The following is a 21,835-nucleotide window of genomic DNA, read 5'->3' on the forward strand; positions in this document are numbered from 1 at the left end:
GGAGAAACAGGTGAGAAAAAGAGAAACTTGTGACATAGCAATAGATTCCTTGTTGTCTGACAATGAATTTTGTACAGCACAGGTGCGTCCTATGACAGCCCAAAAACGTGACACCCTCTTGCTGAACAGCCAATCCAAGAGGTTGCACTGGGCTCCTTTCTGTGTTGACAGCACCGGAAATGACAATGGGCACAGAACCACCGTCAGCATTTGCCCCATCAAAGTGGAACCACAATGATCAAATCTGCACACTCCTTCCTGTATTTCAAAGGGGCGTTGTGGATCAGGGGAAATTGATAAAATGCATGCTGTAGACCCTTAGACCAAGAAAGAGTCACCACACAATGCCCACAAGGATCCTTTGTAAAGGCCATCAGAGACATTAATAATGCTTTGGAGTTCCTACGAGTTCAAGGACTAAGCATGGTTCACACCTGCTGCTGTTTTGCTTGGAGGTTCCTCGCTCTACAGGATGCACCCAGCCTATTCTGCTGGAATTGATTGCTGCCACATCTGGGGATGTTTTGTCAAGGGATATACATTTCACCAGGTAGCCTGGATGATGACACTAATCAAGCTCTTGTTTTATCTAGGTTGTTACCTGGATCTGGCATTCTTAATTTACAAGTGCTGAATCCCAGTTTCGTTGAACATGGTTCACTCGAGGTTTCATGTACAACCCATCTCAAGCACCAGGAAAACTAACTGAAGACGTCATGTCCCTTTGCCCTGTCACCCACTTTCTTGCCGATAAAGATCCAAGTTATAGTAGACTGATGCATGGATCTTAGCTTCGTTGTAGGTTGTATTGGGAGAATAATATCACCCAGGTTCATACAAAACCTGTCTCCTATGAATATGAGATCCTAGCATGGTGTCATGTTGGATTTCTTGACATTGATCAGGAACCAAATGTGTTGTATAACAAGATGGGATGGGGTGTGGATGAACTAATAATCCAAGTAAGGATGGTGAATACCACCTTCTATGTGAAAATATCAGAGGGAGATTAGGCCAAAATGAAGCACTGCAAACTGGTAATGCTGATCTGATACTGTAAACAGGACAACCATCTGGCTACTCCGAGCTACTGAAATGTGATTGTATGCATCCTATATATCGATGGATGTCATGAATGCTCCAAGTTGTACCCGCTAGATAACATTCCTGTGCATTTTCATTAGTTTAGGCATCCAGCAAATAAGTCCCTGGAGAGGCAGAACCATTTTAAATCCCTGAGATCTTTGGAGCCAGAAATACAAAAGAAGAAAGTGTCTATGTAGCCTTTATAGACTTTTCCACTGCCTTGAACATGGTAGACAGGAACATATTGTGGGAAAAAACAATTTGATTGGAACATCCCAACAGGCCTCGTAAACATGATCATGGCCCTTTAGCAGAACACACCTGTAAGAGTTAGATTAGATCATGCTGGGATTTAGGCTGAAGCAATGCCGATGTATCCGGGTTTAAAGTCGGGATTAAAGTAGGGGTGCCTGTTAGCCCCCTGCTGTTCAACCTGTATCTTGCAGACTTGCCAGCATATTTTCAGGGATCTACTGCTTACCCACCCAGGTAACGGGACATGAAGGGTTCATGGCTGGGTTATGCAGACAATCTCCTTTTGCTAGATAAGACGCAAAGTGGGTTGCAGGAACTGCTTGACAAATGAAAGATTTTCTGCAACCAGCACGGCCTGAGCATCAATACCAACAAATCTAAGCTAATGGTGTTTATAAAGTTAAAGGTAAAATATCAGGGAAATCAATTCAGACGGCCATTGATGGTGATATAATAGAGAGCATGAATACCTATAAATATTTGGGGGTCTACATTTACCAACAGCCTTCCTGGAAAGCGCACTTAAAACAACTGGAAGCCGCAGACAGTCAAACGGCTGGTGTAATAAAGTACCTTTGCCAACAGCCATGCAAGCTGCTGTCAAAGTATTCCAACCTAAAGTTACTGCTAAATTATTATATCGGGTAGAAATATGGGCTCATAAAAATCCACTGAGCTAGGTAGGATTGAAGCAAATGCCCTAAAATATGTGCTCAATCTACCAAAATGCTTGCCGGTTGAATATTTGAGATCTGAACGAGGCATTAAGTCAATAGACTTTGCTTTAAAATGCAAGATGGTGAGACATGGTTGGAGATTAGCTAATGAACAAGAGGACTTGTTACGTCAGCTGTTAAACAAGGAAGTAAGAAATCAAATTTTGGAAAAGTAGACTCAGTCTTAAACTCAAGGGGCCTCATTACGGGGTATGCCGGTAAGTCAAAAACGATGCTGGTATGGTAATACCGGCATCGTTTACCGTCCCGTCCCATTCCGACACGCAAACCCGGTATTAGCGGCACACTAAACAATGGTGCCGCTAATAGAGGCATTGGCGCGTACACAACCCCCTTCAGGGAGCAAATACCATCATGCCGGTAATAGGGGGTAATTCCAACCCACGTATACATGCAAATACCAGCATCGCGAAGCCGGTAATCATGGGCTGCACGATGCCGGCCATACAGGCATCGCGGACCACCCGCAAACAGCAAGCAGGATGCAAGGCAGCTTGCACAGGTGCACACAATCCCCACAGGTTGAGTCAATGGAGGCTGTGCCAGTATAAACTGAGCACACCCACACACCACAACCCCCCCACCCCCCACAGGTGTAGGCAATGTTGAGTGACCCAGTACAAAAGGAGCATACCTGCACACCACCCCCCTTCCTACACCAAAATGCTAACACTAGCAGTTGCAATCATGGCGCTGGAGGACATGCCTATACTGCTACAACTACAGCAAGAACAACAACAACAACTACAGCAGCAACAACAGGCAGCACAGATGAGACGCGGGAGGAGAAGGAGGGTGAGCCAGGCCCAGCAATTACCAGCAGCGCAGCCACCAGTGCCTCGTAGGCAGCCAACAATCCCTCACACCAGACCCAGCCCATTCAACCTAACCCCTGAGCAGATCCACACCCTGTACCGGTTGGACCGTGACACCATCACCACCATAGTGGACATGATACAGAATGACATTGCCAGCCACATAGAAATACGCACTGCCATCCCCCCACTACTAAAGGTGGTGTCTGTGCTACACTTCCTGGCCACAGGCACCTATCAACACACAGTGGGCCAGCTGCATGGCATTTCACAACCACTATTCTCACGCATACTGGACCACGTGCCTGGCTACTCGGTGAGTTGCACAACAGGCACATGGCCATGCTGTGGGGTACTGATGTGTGCGGATGCAGAAGGGGGGGTTACTGTACCCGGGTGGGAAAGGGGGGGATAGTGCACCTGGGTGGCAATAGCCAGTGATTGGAGAATGCATGCAGATCTAAACACACCTCACCTGAACCAGCCAAACGGAACATGACACATTACTGGGCCACATATCACAAATTATGCATATGGATGACAACAAGTAAGTGGCACAACCAGGGCACCATGGTGATGGCAAGCAATGCATGACTGAATAGGATGGCAACTGTGGCAATGCGGCTAGTGTGACCATGCATAGTAAAGAATATACAGCATGAATTGGACGCTAAACATTGTTGCACTACCACAGCACATCTGCCTCAGCATGCATGATTACACCCTGCATCATCTATTGAACCCCATCCAGTGTACCGCACCTCTTTACAGTATACATTGCATATAGGTGACTATTTTGTACACGTACTGGGACATGTGCATGCCCACACCAAATAGCTGCTGCCATGACTGTGCTCCCTGAAGGTGGCAGTTCAGAGTGACACACACCTATTTTTATCTGCTTGCAGGTGATGGAGGATATCCCTTGAGGCCGTGGCTACTTACCCCTGTGTGGAACCCGCACAACAGCCATGAAGAGGGGCACAATCGTGTGCACACTCATACCTGTGTTGTGAATGAGCAGACCTTTGGCCTGTTGAAGGCACGGTTCCGCTGCCTAAGCAGGTAGGTCTGGTGGGGCACTCCTATATAGGCCTGAGAAGGTGGCGAAGATCACCATAGCCTGTGTCATGCTGCACAACATGTGCGTCCAAAGGAATGTACCACTGCCACCTGACATTGACATGCATGGGCCGGGTGAGGATGAAGGGGATGGAGACGGAGGCGAAGGAGCCCCCCTGCCAGTACGTGATGCATGGGATGGCCATGCTGTACGCCAAGCACTAATTGACTAATACTTTTGAAACGCAGGGACCATGAAAGTAATGTGCCTGTGACACACTGGCTGCATGTGGACATGCACACTTGTTTTGTCAGAAGTGCCCCACTGTACACCATCACACATCAAATGTACATGCACAAATAGAAGTATGTCCAGCCAATGATTTTCTTGCACACAACGGGTGTATTTTCCAGTCACGTGATAATGTGAACATAATCCCCTCACAACTCCCAGTGAACTCCCTCACCCACCCTACAAACCCCAAAAATACCCAAGTAAACTCCCTCACCCACCCTACAAACCCCAAAAATACTCAAATAAACTCCCTCACCCACCCTACAAACCCCAAAAATACTCATGTAAATTCCATCACCCACCCTACAAACCCCAAATGTCCCCATATGTACAACAAACACTGGTCCCTTGACCAACGCACATTTTCCAAATGTCATTGTCTGCCCGCTCTATTTCTTTGCTATTTTGGATCCGGGGGTGCCATGGTCAAGCGCCGTGCACTTCTCCGCGTCAACCGCACGGGGCTCGATTGGGCCGAGGTAGAAGGGGTTGTGGCAGTGGAGGTGTCGATGGCCAGTCCCATGCCTGCCCCAAGGTGTGGGCGCTGCATATGATGCAGGTTTGCAAGCAGAGCCTGTGTAAGTGCCCCCAGACACTCCCTCATGGCACTTGTGGATGCCTCAACTGCAGCAGTGTTGGCTGCGATGGCTGTGGCAATGGCCCTCATGCAGTCATTTCCATCTGATATTTGTTGTCGCATCAGTTCAAGCATCGACTCCTGTCGTGCCTCAACCCTTGACAGGCGAGCCTCGAATGAGTCGTTGGATGCATGAGTGCTGGTGACCGGGGTGGTGGTAGGCAGGATGGTGGTAGGCAGGGTGGTGGTAGGCAGGGTGGTGGTCATCAGGCTGGTGGTCATCAGGCTGGTGGATGGCACTTGTGTGGTGCCCACGTCCAGGGCACACTCCTCCGCAAAGAGGCATATGTCTGACTCATCGAGGTCCGAGTCGTGGAAGCAGGGATCGTAGATGCTCTCTGCCTCTGTAGGGGTAGGGATGCTGGTAATGGGGCTTGGGGTGGATGTGCCGGACATGATGGCACCCTCAATCTCCACCTCTGCATCCACAACGTCCGCGGTGGTTGGCGGAGCAGGAATAGAAACGCCTCCAACTGTTGTGGGTGGCTGCTGCTGGACAGTGGGTGCAGGTGTCTCCTGCAGGGTTACTGCCCGGTGTGGCACACTGCCTGTTGCTCTGGGCAGTTTCTTGGGCTTGGGGGTTGTGGTGGCCCTGGTCCCTTGCCGTGCAGTGGATGAACTTGCACCCTGTCCTGCATGCCATCTTCCTCATCGGTGCCTGGGGGATAGAAGAGATGCAGGTCATCAGTGATGGTGTCACATGGCAGCGATAATACATTGCGCTGTGATATGTTCATACATTCATGCACCTAATTATTGTAGGGGTGTGGCAGTTGGTGTTATGAGGGGGCATGTGGGCAATCAATGGCTGGTGGCATGGCATTGGTATGGTGGATGGGTGGTGAGTTCCATGGGCACGGTTGGGTCATGTTGCACTTGTGTTGGGATTGGGATTGGCACTCAGCATGCGTGTGTAGCAGGGTGTGGCACACATTCTTGACTGGATATGTTGATGTGGGCCTGGGACATGCATTTCCTTGGCTAGTCTCACTTCCACGTCACTTGTGCCACATCATGGTTTAGCCTACACGGATGTGATGGGTCACTCACCTTCTTCTGTGGATGTTGCGGCGCCCACCTCCTGGTCTCCGATCCCTCTATGGATTCAGGATCTATAAAGGTACTTGCTGTCTCCTCCCATGCCGTCAACTTCACAGGGGAGTGTGGGCCCCCGCCTGTCGCCATTGCGGCCCTCCTGTTGTCCGCCAGGATCTTCATCTCCCTGAGGCGGAGGTCATCCCACCGCTTCCGACAGTCACGCACACTCCTTGGGGTGGTTCCCACTGCCGACACCCTCTGTGCGACCTCCTGCCAGACTTCTTTTTTTTTTTGGTTTGGGCCGCATGCTTCATGTCAGTGCTCCTGATCATGTCTGTATGCTGGGCCAGGGTGTCAGCGAGCATACTTAGCTCAGCGTATGAAACGCTGTTTTCGCTTCCTGGGGGTCGCCTTCCTGGTACCCTTAGACATCCTGCTTCTATTCTGCCACAGAACAACACAAAAGAACTGGTGGTTGTGGAGGATGGCAATGGATTGTGTTTTTAAAGATGGCCGCCGGCCCATTTCCCGTTCCTGCGCGATGACGTAATTTCCGGGTCCGTTTTTTCCGAACATGGTAATACCGTGCCAGTATTACCGTGCCGGTATTTAGCGGTTGGTATGAGGCGGTAACGCTATGGGCGGGCCCCGCAATGCCGGTATAGGGGGGTTGGTGGCCCTTTACCGGCATGGCGGTATTGCCACTAACGGCATGGGGAACGCGCAAACTCGCACACTCGTAATCACCCGCTGGTAGCGGGTTCATACGAGCACGGACCAGCTCATTCCGGCATGCCGGTAAAGAACCCGCTTTTCCCGGGCAACTCGTAATGAGGGCCAAGGAGTTTATGGGGCGTGGCTTAAAGGGATTCTGAAAACGGAACAGTTTGCAGCAGATAAGATACAGAAACGTGTTAATCTTTCGACTAAGTCGCTTAGTGCTGAGTATCTTTCTAAACATTTTCCCAGTAATTCTCCCGCTGCTTACCTGAAGACATTTCCTAATTCATTTATTCGCACTATATGCGTGTAAAGACTCAAATTAAGTCACTTGAGGTCCTGGGTGCCCGAAGGTATTTCAAGGTCAGAATGTATATGTAGATTCTGTCAGTAGGGATTAGTAGAATCTGGAAGACACATTTTAACCGAATGTTCCAAATTTAATGATGATAGAACGGAAGCCACACCCTCCTTATCATATCGGGTAAATTATATGGGAAAAATATATGAAAGGAGACCACATCCCGCTTATATACCATCTCACGAAAATGTGGAACAAGACCAAACATTGCTTAGAAATGTTGAATTGATATCCTTCATATTTTATTAGTTATAATTCACATGTAACAATTATTTTTTTAATTAATCTTTTGCTAGTGGAATTTAATGATTTGTATTATATTGACATATGATTGATATGTTGATATGAATTATAAAAAGCCATTGCTATAGCTATATTATAATAAATAATTAAAAAAGAAGAAAGTCAGTTTCTTCTCTTTTATCGGGAAACAAGGACCTTAGCATTTGTTTGGTTCTTTGTTCTCTGAAATAATGCATATACATTCCTATTGTTCCCTGGAGAACGAGTAATAATCATGCCCAACGCTTGTGGAATCTGAGTTCCAACTGATACCCTTTGTCGACGATGCTGCTTTGCCAATTGTCCAGTGTCGCAGATCTCTCTATTGGTGCAAATGCTTGAAGTCCTTCACCTGTGTAGTGCGTGAATGAAAATGAGCTAAAACATGGTGCTGGCGCATGGCCATTTTGGATGTTCACTTCCAGACTGCAATGAAAGTCTACTTTTACTGCAAGCTCAGTTAGAAGGCAGACATGTATTTCTGCAGCGTCTGCGATATTTTTGTGTGAAGTAGATGAGCTCACGGTGTAGGATAGTTTTGCATTGCTTGTTCAAGGATGAACCGAGAGGGGAGACAGAGATGTGCAGGTGCACTGATAAGGGGTGTTGGCAATGAGAGTGTGAGAGATGAGCTGGGTTTTTTCCACTGTCTGGATTTTTCCACTCTTGCCTCCAATACTTTCTGTCTGTCCTTTGGCCGGGGACAGTCGGTAACCTATGGGAATGTGGGGATTTGATCCCATAAGAAGAGAGGTAGAATCTGCGGAGAGAGTTGGAACCCCGGGAAGGAAGTCTTGCTGAGAGGGAGGACGCTCCGCTCCAGACCCCGTTAGTTGATGTGATCTATCTGCCTACCTGCCTTGGGACTGAGTGGTGTTGCTGTGGTTGAGATTAAGGTATTTTCTACAACTGCACTAACAGTGATGTATTCCTACTAATCTATCTTTCTATCTATATGTACTTAGTTGCATTTCTGTTATTGTTTTATGTATGTTTATGGAGTATGAATAAGAGGCCGGTAAAGAGCCAATTATATTCTAACTAATGGTCTAAGTGTGTATTATTGCCTTCCTAAATCCAAGAACTTTCATTCCGTGTAATAGGGTAAGTAATTCTGAGGTTTTTACAAGTGTCTGGAAAACAGAACATCCTGCCAGAATGGAAAGATTCCTCTCCTCTGTACAGTAGTTGCTACTGTGATATGTTCTTGGTTGCTAGTCAATTTCGTAGGAATGTGTTGACCTGCTCCTGTAAAAGAGCCCCACTTCTCCATTCTTGTTGTCCACCGCTGCTGCTTGGCCAGCTTGTATTCTTGAACATGAAAGCTTTAATTGAATAACATTTTGTTGATGCCGACTTTACCTTCAACAAGGCAACAAGTAAGAATGTTTCCTGTCTTGAAATGTTTTCTTCACCATAATTTTACATTATGTTGACTTGCATCAGTCTTCCAATATCTGACATGTATGCTTCTCTGGATGCAGCTGCTGAACTACCCCTTATATCTGATGCTGCAATGGAGTCCTTTGTTGTGCATGCCACTAGTTGCGTTTAAGGGCCCGCAACCTGCGTCTCTCCAGATGTTTTGGACTGCTACTTCCGTGATCCCTCACCATCATGGCTGGGAATTGATGGGAATTGTACTCCAGACTATCTGGAGGGCCAATGGTTGTAGAGCACTCCGCTAGGTAAATCATGAACAATCCTGAGCATATAGGTTTGGTGGTGTTTGATCGTCTGACAATTGATCAAGGCAAACAGACCGAAATAAACCTGCCCTCATGCGATCAATTGTCAGAGGATCAAAGCGCAAACTAAATGCGTGCACACCACTCCCCTACTTACCTGTTTGCCCACCGCCTGGTCCCCTTCACTCCTGAGGCGTCAGATTCGTCCCTCTAACACAGATCGGATACAATGCTGCAGGATCCCTTTTTCTTTTTTTTTTCGGTACTCCGCCTCCCATGTTGAAGAAGCAGGGGACACCACTGCAACCCCCCAAGACTAATACATACCGATCATAGGGAGAGGGGACACCCCTGCAACCCCGGTCCACATGTTCAATATGTATTAGCCTAATTGCTTGTTTTTAATTGGTCAAATGGTACAGGCCAAATTCTGTCAAATGTACCATTCGACCAAATAAAAACGAACAATTATTCTAATACCAGCATATTGATAGGTTGTAATTCGTAGAGGATTTTTTCATTGCGCTCTCTACCTTTCTGTTGCCTGCATACCTGAAGCCTGTTCTCTGCCACCATTATTGAGGTTTTACCATCAGGATGGGGATCCTGGAATCGACCCGTACATTGACTTCAGGATTCACATTTGACCTTTGTACGTGATTATGTTTGGACAGGATCTTTGGTAACATCACCTCCTCTGGGTCTTGCCATTGGCTGTCACTCACCTTTTGGACGGATCTTAATACTGGATTTTTCCTGCCTTTAGCAGTATCATAACAGCTGAGATTGTCTTCTGGCTCTCCTTCTAGAGGATGAGCAAGGAACCCACGATTATCCAGGTCATTGGCTGAGACTTCTGAAAGTTGTTCTTTAGATATATACTTGGCTACTAAATCAGGATAGCTTCCCTTTCTCTTTCCCTCATGAATGCTAGTAAAACTGCCTCTGTAACTGCCAGATGCATGTTTTCTTTTTTCCTTGGGTAGCAAGGGTGTCTTCTTTGGAGTTGGATTCCCTCCGTTAGTACTGCCTATCATTGTGGATGATCAATTTTCCTTACTACAGATGTATGGGGAATGGAGCACTGTCTGGTACTAGAGAGAGCACTGGCCCTGGATTGGTGTGTTCACTGATCGTAGCCGGAGATTCCTATTCCCATCATTGGAGTCTCAACTTTTTGAATGACGTCTTCTTGTGTGATAGGAGGAATACTGATTACCCTCTGTCACAGCAAGAGGGGGAATATAGCAGCATTTACTCCTTTATGGAGATTGTGCAAGGGATCACAGATTGGCTTCCTGTCCTCCACTGCTGGAACTGTCATACTTCATAGAATGTGCTTTGAACACAAGAACCTAGCGTAATCAATTAGCTGCCTTGCCTGCCCTTTGTTATCTTTGACATCAGGCACTCCTTTCATTCGCTCTCCAGTGGTGGTTGCTCTACCATGATGACGCTGCAGTGCACATGAGGAAGCAGCGTGCGCGTCCTGGACCCACTGTGACAAATGCGCTGTGTCAGTGGTGAAGTCATGCTTCCTTCCTTCCACCACCCCTCATTAGCCCTGAAGCTCCACCAGTTCTCACAGTGCATAGGCTCAGCTTCCAACCTTCTCCTTATTACCTGGATAGAAACCTGTGTTAGGCATATCTTCAGCATGCCAAAGCTCCACACCACTGATAAATGTTTCATGCTGTCAACAGACAGATCAAGAACCTTAGGGACCACAGTAACATAATCATCTAGCAAACCAAAGATAGGGCGCAAATTAGGAAGGGGCTCAGGTTAGCTATAAGGAGATTAGGACAAAGATTATTAAATGGGTACTAGAAGGGGACAGAATGCCTCATTTAGTGGGGAATGTGGCAAGGGAGGCAATCCAAGTGTAATCTCTTTTGCCCATTTCTATTTTGTCCTTTTATAATATATGTTAATCTTTTTCTTGCAACCACTTCCGTTCCATTGGAAATATCGTTCATGCTCCTCGTATAATTTCTGCCCCCTAATTATCGCTCTGTTGTTCCCAGTTGTATTGTATTACACACCCTAATCTCTCATCTGCCATTTTAATGTTTCCTTTAGCTCTTGTAATCAGCCCTTTTCACCTATTCCAAGATCACATGCCCCATTCCTTCCATGATTGTTCTAGTCCCACCCGTGCAATAAAATCTTGCAATCGATGTTCGCCCCCCACTCCCTGCGATTACCCTCTTTTCCTGTTTCTTAAATTGGTTCTTCTGCATTTTGTAATTTCCTCCATCTGTAATCTCTGTTCTCTGTTAATCTACACCATATCTGAATTGTACCTCATCATCATTTGTGTTTCTCATATCACTACAATGACTCTGCTTCACAGTTCTGTGCTCCTTCACTTTCCAGACTTCCGAACACCCCTTCCTTCCTTCCTTCCTTCCTTCCTTCCTTCCTTCCTTCCTTCCTTCCTTCCTTCCTTCCTTCCTTCCTTCCTTCCTTCCTTCCTTCCTTCCTTCCTTCCTTCCTTCCTTCCTTCCTTCCTTCCTTCCTTCCTTCTTTCCTTCCTTCCTTCCTTCCTTCCCTCCCTCCTTCCTTCCTTCCTTCATTCTCCAGTAGTGTCTCTTTTCCCACTTTTTCTATCTGTACTTTTACCTCTAGTAATCTCTTCATGCACCCAATCCTGCAATCCATCTCCTTCCTTCTCCCAGTTTCTCCCCCTGTTTCCTGGAATATTGCTTGCTCTTCCATTGACAATGTCCTTGCTTCTTGCTCCTTTGGTACACCCGCTTCTGATTAACCCTTTATGTGCTCTCATTTTCTCTTTGATCTTTCAATACTGGTCTTTTCTATCTCCACCCTTTTGAATCCCCTCAAAGCATTATTTTTTCTTGGGTTCATATGCAATTCGGTATCCTGTTCACCAAACTCTAATTCTGTATTTTCTTGCTTCTTCTTTGGTAGGGGGTGTGATATCACCTCCCTTGAAATCCTACTCTCAATGCTGCATTTGTTTTCGTCCTTTCATCCATGATCCTTCTCACCACTCTAAAAGCGGCGTACAATTATCCTGTAAAGCACTCAGGCATATGACTTTGAGAGGCTGAAGCCCAGTCCACTTTCGTCTTTGTCCTCGATGTACTTGCAGGACTTTGCCCTCACGCCTTCTCTCTCCTGTGAAACACAAACACTTAGAAAAAATAATAAGCAGATAACAGGAAAATTCGTCTTCATCTCATGCATCAGAACGCATCATCATTTGTAGAGGTTGCACAATAAGAAATAAGACAAAAAACTGAGGGGGTTGGGAGGGCCATTAGTAGGTGCTCGGGCACCTAATAGCTGATAGTGTACAGCTTAGGCTAAATGACGAATAGCATATTTTCAATTCACTCATTCATTTTATCCAAAGGGAGTGGATGCACCCCATGCTATCATTAGCATGGTAAAATAAAATAAGTCATAATCTTGTTTTGAAGAACAAATGATCTTCTGTATGAGAAATTCCTTTAGTCCAAAAGTCTCCATGTCAGAAATTATTTATGCAAGTCTAACACTATTACTACATTAAAATGAATGGGACTATCATGCCATTATTTGCTTAGCTGGAGTCTGAATGTATCCACTCTGATGACATATTGGCGGTTTCCGTTAGTTTTGGCGGTGGACGACAAGTTTGTATATTTCAAGGTTTTGGAGACCAGTGAATAGTAGTAGTCTGGATTTTCTGTTAAGACACAGGCACAGCCTTTGCGACAGTAAGCAGCTAGGTTTTTATCGCCCGATGGAATACAACAGTGAGTTCTTCGAGTCTTAGCTTAAGGGAGCGAAATTCCAAAAGTCTATGCATGGAAAGAGATCCCCTAACCATATTGTCATATGACAGGAAGGATGGATAAGCAGTTTAGAGGTGCTATTTTAAGGTATTGCTTCATCAGGGCCCAATACCATATGGCTCAATACGCTGGAATGTTTAAACTGGGAATTTACTGGGTAAAGTGAACTAGGAGCTTACTGGTACTATCAAACCTGGAGGTTGATAGGCATGTCAAATTATGAGCTTACTTGAACTGTCAAAGTGTGTGCTTCCTGGTAATGACACGTTTTCTGGTAATGTCAGACTGGGCGCTTACTTGGGGTGTAAACCATACTGGGAATTGCAACCTTACTTGAAATGTCAATCTGAAAGCTTTCTGAGGACAGCAAGCTTACTAGGAATGTTGAAATGAGAGATTAATTGGAATATCAAAATGAAATGGGGGTTTACCGAGAATACCAAGCTTACACGGCATGCCAAAGAAGAGACTTACTGGTAATGTCAGACTGGGAGTTTACTTGGGAATTCATGCAGGGAAGCCAATTTCAAATGTCATGCTCACTGAATGTTAAACTGGAAGCTGACAGAGAGGGTTACGTGTATTTACAAACTGGGTGATTAATGGGAATGTCGAGCTTACTCAATGTCAAATGGGAAGCTTACTGTGAATGTCCAGCTCCGCTTGGAAAACCAGCATCAAGAAATATCAAACTATAATTTACTGAGAAAATTGAGCTCACTGGAAATGCCAGAGTGGGAGCTTAGTAGAAATGCAAAGCATAATAGGAATACCAAATGAGGTGTAGACTGGCAATTTTCAAAATGGGAGCTTACTGTGAATTTCATGATTACACGAAGCTTACTGGGAATATCTCACTCAGATCTTACTGATAATGTCAAACTGGAAGGTTACTGGGAATGCCAACATGGGAGTTGTGGGAGGTTACTGGGAATGCCAACCTATGAGCTCAAGGAGAATTTCAAACTTACTCTGAATCTCATCCTGGGAATGCAAAGCTTACTCAATGTCAAGCTGGGAGCTTGATGACCATGTCAAGCTTGAAATAACAAGTTGCCATCTTATTGGGAATGTCAGACTAGGGTCGGAATATCAAGGATAGGGGGAATGCCAAACTATGAGTTTTCTGCGAATGCCCTTCTTTTACCTATATTGTTGACTTACATAGCGTATTCTCATTTTGCACATATATTTTTCTTACCCTTGCCAACTGTCTCAACCACACCACTCACTAGAGCACCGCTACACCTTGATGCATTAGACTGTGACGTTGCTCTCTAATTTGACAGTGTAAACAGCACGGATCCGAAACATTTATCTAGACGTCCAGGCGACACTGGGTGCTGGACTTAACTGTCTAAGTATTACTGTACGGTCACCACTGTATTTCTTGGCAACACGCACTAATTAACTTTGTAACTAGCAAGGTGCATTGCCTATCAGCTAGCTGCCTAGGTGACGCAGCGTCCTCTGCTTGCTCGCCGAAGAGAAGCATAGATCATGCGCAGCCTAGTTCTCCATTCACTGGGTTCACTATTCTAGCATAGCATAGCCAGCCTGCTAGTGTACTGCTTGAGTAACATACCTCACAGTGCCCCTACCACACTCAAATCAGTCAGTATCTTTCCCAGCCTTTCTCCACCCTGAGGCCTACCTCCTACCCTCTTGAGTACACCCACACGTTCTACCATCATCTCCCACATCTTTAACTCTGCTCTACCACCACTTAACTGGCCCCAGCTGATCGCCGCCACTTGCTTTGACACACATGGTGAACCAACGTAAGGTAACCTTAACTATGGCTACCCTTCTCCCACTACTCAACACCATAACACCTTCCAGGTCCCTCCCCCCACTCCTGCCTAGTCTGCCCCTGCTAATCCTGAACACTGAAGTATCAGCTAGCAGACATTGCTCCATCACCCCACTACAATCAGCTAGCAGACATTGCCCCATCACCCCACTACAATGGATCCAACTCTATGCCTCCCGGCCTACAACCAACCAACCCTGCCCCTTAAGCATTAGAAATGCCAGACTAGGATCTCGCTTCTAACCTAAAGGGATGGTCAACAAGCACTGAGTAACCACCCCGAAACCTAAATCCACACCTATCATGCCCACAAGAGTCTACACCGTACACAACTTCACTAACAAACCTCTTCCACCACAAGGTATCAAAACCTCATGCACAGATATACCCTCATCAGAGGCACCTCACATTAAAGGAGCCCTCATCAATGCTAGATCTCTAACTGCCCACACCCTGGATATAGCAGATCTCATTACATCAAACCACCTTGACTTCCTAGCTATCACGGAAACGTGGTTGCACCCAGCCGCAGGCCCATCACCATCCTTAGCTATCCCACAAAATTACACCATCATCAGAGCAGATAGAGACACTAGCAGAGGCGGCGGAGTCGCCTTTATCGCAAAAAAATAGCTAGGCCTCAGAGAATTCTCTTAAGAACGCTTCTCCTCAGGTGAACTTCTCTCACTCAAACTCCCTTTGTCAGTGGCACGCACACTTTTGTTACATCTCTTATACCGACCCCCGGGACCAATATCCTCCTTTGAGGAAGACATCACCTACCTCCTCACGCGGAATTCCAAACCTGGCTCCAAAATAATAATGCTTGGAGACCTTAGCTTAGGCCTGCACAGCGTGAATGATGTCAACGCAGCAGCCCTAGAGAACACACTCTCACAGCTAGGCTTTGAAAATTGTATCAATGGCCCAACACATAGCAAGGGAAGGACCTTGGATTGGTTGGCAGACTTAAATTGCACTACTAAAATTCTTGCCAAATCTCCCTGTGCCTGGTCTGACCGCCACATCATCTCCTTTTCCATACAGAACAGCAAGTGTCCTAATCCAAGCAAGGTGTTAGCCCCACCAGTCCTATCCAGAAATAATTGCAACGTCACTGTGGACAACCTACTGCCCACCAAGTGCTCGGACAAGGACCCATCCCTCGTACTGGACATTTATAACCACACCTTACTACATGCATTCAATAAAATCCCTCCGCTAAAAATGAGAAAAGCTAAGCCAATAGCCCACCTAATCATGTGGTTCTCTCCAGACCTGAAAACCGTACGTAACTCTAAAAGAATATCTGAAGCCACGTGGAAAAAAACACTCACCGATCTAAACAAGGAAAAGTTTACAACCGCCTCTACCACTTACAAAGTAGCCATCCTAAAAACCAAAAGTGATACCTACATCCCAGAATACAAAATGCCAAATCAGGCTCGAAAGAACTCTTTACCATCCTCAGGGAGTCTCTCCTGTTCCGTCTATAGATTCCTGCATCAAAGACCCCTCTTGGTGTGCCAACATCCAAAAAGCTCTACCTGACAAAATAGCTCTTTTACAATAAAAAATAGAAGCAAAAAAATGCAGCTTGACAATGGACACCAAATGCAATAACCCTCACGACCCACTGCCCAAATCTTGCCACCTATTCCAATTCTCCATGGTCACCACAAAGGAGGTAGAAAACACCATAACTAGTCTGAAACCCTCAAGATGCCTATGGGATATCTGCCAAGTTAATGTCATAAAGGAGAGTGCAAAGGAGCTCGCTCCTTTCATCACTTCACTGGTCAACGCTTCCTTTGAACCTGGACAGTCCCAAATAATCTCAAAGAGGCATGATTCATGCCTCTTCACAAAAAACCAAACCTTGACCCAAATACCCTAACCAACTACAGGCCCATAACCACAGTGCCGTTCCTTCTAAAACTCCTAGACAGAGCAGCTTACATCCAAATACAAAAGCACCTACAAGACAACAACCTCATAGGTTTGCGTCAATCAGGATTTAGGCCCGGACACGGCACAGAAACAGCCCTCATATATCTAAAAATCAAAATGGACTAATTGAAAGATAAAGGAAAACTAGCCATTTTCCTTCAGCTTGACTTATAGACAGCATTTGACTTAGTCAACCATAATATCCTTACTAAACACTTGACCCTTAGCAGCCTCTTTCTCCCCAAACGCTTCTGCCTGGAATCAGACTATTAGTCTTTACAACTACGGCCTCAGCCGATCCAGTACCCATCTCTTGCAGAGTCTCACAGGGTTCCTGTGTCTCTCCCACTCTATACAATATCTTTACAAAGCTCCTGTTCGACGATTTGGGTGTCACCTACACTAACTATGCAGATGACACCCAAATCCCCCACACATTTACAGGATTCTATGACAAACACACCAAACTGTTAAATGATATCTAACTTCAAATTCAGGAATGGATGGCCACCCATGGCCTCTGCCTGAATGATGATAAGAAGGCAATACTTCTTATAGTATCACAGGCTCACCTGAACAAACTAGACACCCACTACAACTCCTTTAACATCGACCGGAACAACATCAAAGTCTCCAACAAGGTCAAACCTTTAGGCATTTTCCTAGATTCCATCCTCTGCCTCCCTAGGCAAGTCAATGCGACTGCTTCAGCGACAGCCTACACCTCCAAGTTGATCAATGCCTGCAAACTCTTTCTCTCTACTAACAGCTGTCTCACACTGGCCAGAGTGCATATATTATCTAAGCTTGACTACTGTAACATCTTATACCTAGGCTCTAATAAACGAAACTTGAACAAACTTAACGTGCTCCATAATAATGCACTTAGATCTGCCTTAAACATACCACGATCCAACCACATCTCTTCAGTCAGACGCAACGCTCTTTGGATACCAGTGCGTGACAGAATCATTCTCCGAACCTTAGTGATCACGCATAAATGCCTATCCAACAAAGCTCCAAAATACCTGGTCGATAATTTTAACAGGAACCAATCTTCCAGGCCCACCAGGACTAACTACTCGCATTGCCTAAATATTCCCAAATGCAAACTACAAAGAGCCGGCTGGACAAGCTTCCCAGTGCTAGTAGCTAAGCTCTGGAACTCCTTGCCAACAGCACTAAGAGCTGAACCATCCTTTTGGCTCTTTAGAAAATAAGTAAAAGCCTGGCTCTTCACCCAGCAAAACTAAAGCTAACAAACCTTCTCTGCTCTTTTCACCTGCACCGCTTCAGTTATTCTAATGCCTAGATCTGTAACACTAGGCAACTAGCTATCTGCCTCGCTTCAACTGTAACTATAGTGCACTCTGTTACCACTGCACCTGTATAGCATGTTTACTTGATATGTAACACAAGTCCACTGCCAAATTATGTCACCTGTTTGTAACCACTGTTTCTTGCTCAAGCAAAAGCGCCCAGATGCCCCTCAGTTAGGCGCGCTATATAAATAAATAAACTAAACTAAAAGTTTCCCCCCACCCCTCCTTATGGGGAGGTTGGGCGGCTAGTGGTTGGGTTAAACATACCACATTAGGCCGCCTGTGTGATTGGTTGGGGTCCAATGTGTGAAGAGTCTTGTGGTAGTTTGCAGCTACCGTTATGAAGGGAGCCCAGGGTTTCTGAAGCAGCAGTGTTGACAGTACAGTTTATGTGTTCCCATAAGAAGTTAACTGGGCAATTAAACTATTTAATTATTTATTTACCAAATGTGAATGAACTTGCTCCCAGGGGACCCCACTGGAAGCTATTTGATTACTTATTTACCAAATGTGAATGCATTTGCTCCCTGGTGACCCAATTGAAGATATTTGATTATGTATTTACCCAATGTGAAGGAACATGCTCCCAGGTGACCCAATTGAAACTATTTAATAATTTATTTACCAAATGGGAACACACTTGCTCTCAGGTGACCCCATTGGAAGCTATTTATTTATTTATTTACCCAATGTGAACAAACTTGCTCCCAGGTGACCCAATTGAATATATTTAATTATTTATTTACTGAATTTGAATGCACTTGCTCCCAGGCGTCCCATTGAAGTTATTTAATTATTTATTTACCCAATGTGAAGGAACTTGCTCCCAGGTGACCCAATTGAATCTATTTCATTATTTATTTACTGAATTTGAATGCACTTGCTCCTTGGTGACCTAATTAATGCCATTTAATTATTTATTTACCCAATGTGAAGGCACTTGCTACCAGGTGACCCAATTGAATCTATTTAATTATTTATTTACCAAATGTGAATGCACTTGCTCCCAGGTGATGCTATTTAATTATTTATTTACCAAACGTGAATGATCTTGCTCCAAGGTGGTCCAACTGATGTTATTTCATTATTCAATACTGGAGGAAAGGGAAGGAATACATTTAAGTATTTATTTCATGTACTATCCGAGAGTGCCTCACCTAGCAGCCATGTGATGTAATACTACTAGTGTATACTGAGGATTGGTTTTACAAATTCTTTTATATAAACAAAAACTGTTCAAATTATTGAACTGAAATAAGACTGTCTGTTTATTTAACCAGGGGCCCTTGTACCTCTGTCAGTCATTAGGGATGACCTGCCTTAGGGGAGGGCAACTTCTCCCTCAGAGCAGCCCTCAAATAAGGAGGTCTGCCATAGGCCTTCGTTAGGAGGGTCCACCATTCATCCCCCTGGAGTTTCATTTGCACATGTGTGCAGTAAGGTGTAGTATCCCCACGCACTCAGGTCTCCAACAGGTTGCTGTTTTCCCCCCTTTCTAACTCAGACATAGGGAGAAACACCTTACACTCTTGGAGACTCTGCTGAGATCCCAGGGGGCAATCCTACTGTTTACCAGACAGGAGCATAGTTTAACACAGTGGTGGTTAATTACACATAGCATAAAGGGCTTAGTCCAGAGGCGTGCTTCATAGTAGGCGAGGTCCCCTTGAATATGAAAACAGATGAAGTACAGGCCATGAAAGGTCCCCTGTAACCCATCTCTGGGAAGGTGAAAAGTGTGGGACGCTTACCTGGTCAAGATACCAAATGTTATATGCTATGTTATGGTGGAATGACATTTACAGGTAAAACGTTGCCCACAGAGATCCAAGGTGGAGAACATTTTATTACCTGTCCCGTCTGGAACTTAGATGCTTGGACCGGAATACCTCCGTGCCCAGAAACTACCACACCCACCAAGGATGCTATAGTCATTGCTGCTACGGTGGCTGAAGCTGTCAGGGTGACTATGGAATGGCAATCCCTGTCACCCTTGCTCATTGAACATGGGCCCTACACCAGTTTATGACCCTTTTCAGGCGGAAAACCTGTGCTTAAAAGAGAAGAGGGCTATGAAATGTGGGCAGACCTTACTGAGTTTATGCTACACGACTGGAAAGTGTCTGATCAAGTAAAGAGGAGACAAGTAATTAAGGCATTGCGAGGGCCCGCACTATAGACGGTACAGTCCCTTCGAGCCCTGAGTCCTGATCCGACTTCTCTGCAAGTGATGGACGTACTGGAGGGAGCGTTTGGCACTACCGAACCAGGGGAGGACTTAATGATGAGGTTTCATGCCACCTCTTGGAAGCTGGGGGAGAAGTTGTCTGATTACCTGGTGAAGGTTGAGCAAATTCTATGCCTGGCACACTATAGAGGGGAGGTGGAGACTTCCCGATTGAACAGATGTCGTCTGAAGCAGATACTTAGAGGGGCCAAAGAAGACTTGTCTGTAAGCAAGACATCCTCATTGTTTATCACTGTCTCCTTTCAAACCTTCCTATGGCCCATCCACATTTCCTTATTGATCAAAAGGACAGAGCATGTTGATTGTGAACAAGGTATGGTTATAATAGCAAAAATAATCATTGTCTTGAGAAGTGTGATGTAGAGTGGGTGGCGTAGAGTGGGTGAATGAGCTGTGCTAGAATGGGGTGAGTTAGAGCACAGTGAGGTAGGGTGCTGAGGTAGAGTGTGGTGAGGTAGTGTGGGTGAGGTCGAGTAGAGAGGGTGAGATAGAATGGGTTAGGTAAAGTGTGGGAGTAGTAAGTGGGAGGAGTGGGGTAGTGTGGGGTGAAGTAGAATGGGGTGAGGTTGAGTGGTTGTGGTAGAGTGGCCGAGCCGGGTGAGGAAGAGTCTGTAACTGGGTTCATGTAGAGTGGGTTGAGCATGAGTGGGTGACTGGGTGAGGTAGAGGAGGAGTGGTAGAGTGTGTGAGTGGGTTGGGGAAGAGAGTGGTATGGTTTAGTGGAGTGAGGTCAAAGGAGAGAAGTAGATTGTGGTGAGGTAGAGTGGCATGGACTAGGGTGCGGAAGTTGGGGGAAGCAGAGGGGGCTGAGGTAGAGTGAGATGAGCTAGATTGAGCTGAGGTTGAGTGGGTGATCTCGAGTGGGTGAGAGCGAGGAGGTAGAGTGGTGAGGGGGTGGGTTAGAGATGGTGGTTAGGGTGAGATAGAGATGGCTGAGGGGTGAGGTAGAATTGCTGAGTGGGATGAGGTAGATTAGGGTGAGGTAAATTGAGTGATTACTGTGGGGTAGACTGGGTGAGGTAGCATGTGGTGAGGTAGAGTACAGTACATTAGGTGACCGTGCAGTCCTCCACTTCAAGCGCAGGATTCAGCAATCATAGTAGATGACGCCTATGCTGACACTGACCCGTGATCAAGCATTTAGCTGTCAAACTGTTTTCCAACCATCTTGTTTCATCAGCTCATCTATGATCTTGCACAAATGCCATGCCTGATGGACAAAACAAAGGAATGTTAATGTAACTACTGAATCCTAGCTTTTCAATACAATAATGTTATCAAGCAAATCAGGGACACATTCTTTCACACATACCATATGTATATGACACAAGTGTGTCATATATGCCTAATTGTGGGATGCATTGACCCACTCCGCTGTGCTATGTGGAATCTCTTGCCAGTTATGGGGAAAGAAACAGCAACAATGGCAGCAAAACCCTTGTGCACGCCAAAAACCTACAAAAACCGTGTGCTTCAGCACACAAAAAGAGGGATGCACAACCCGCCACCCATGGTGCATGTGTGGGGAACTAGAGCATTCCCTGCAGAAAAGGTGTCAGTGGGCGACATGACCAGCAAACAGAGTGCAGAGAGAAAGGCAGCACTTTGCAAATAAAGCCCCAAAATGTGCCTACAAATGACATTTGCTTTGTTGCCAAAAACTTCAAAATGCCTATAACACAACACTTTTCAACATTCACAATCTTGCCTGCTGCTAAAA

This window comes from Ambystoma mexicanum, chromosome 2q, assembly GCF_040938575.1.
Source record: "Ambystoma mexicanum isolate Mex_15411 chromosome 2q, UKY_AmexF1_1, whole genome shotgun sequence".
Classification (NCBI taxonomy): Eukaryota; Metazoa; Chordata; class Amphibia; order Caudata; family Ambystomatidae; genus Ambystoma; species Ambystoma mexicanum.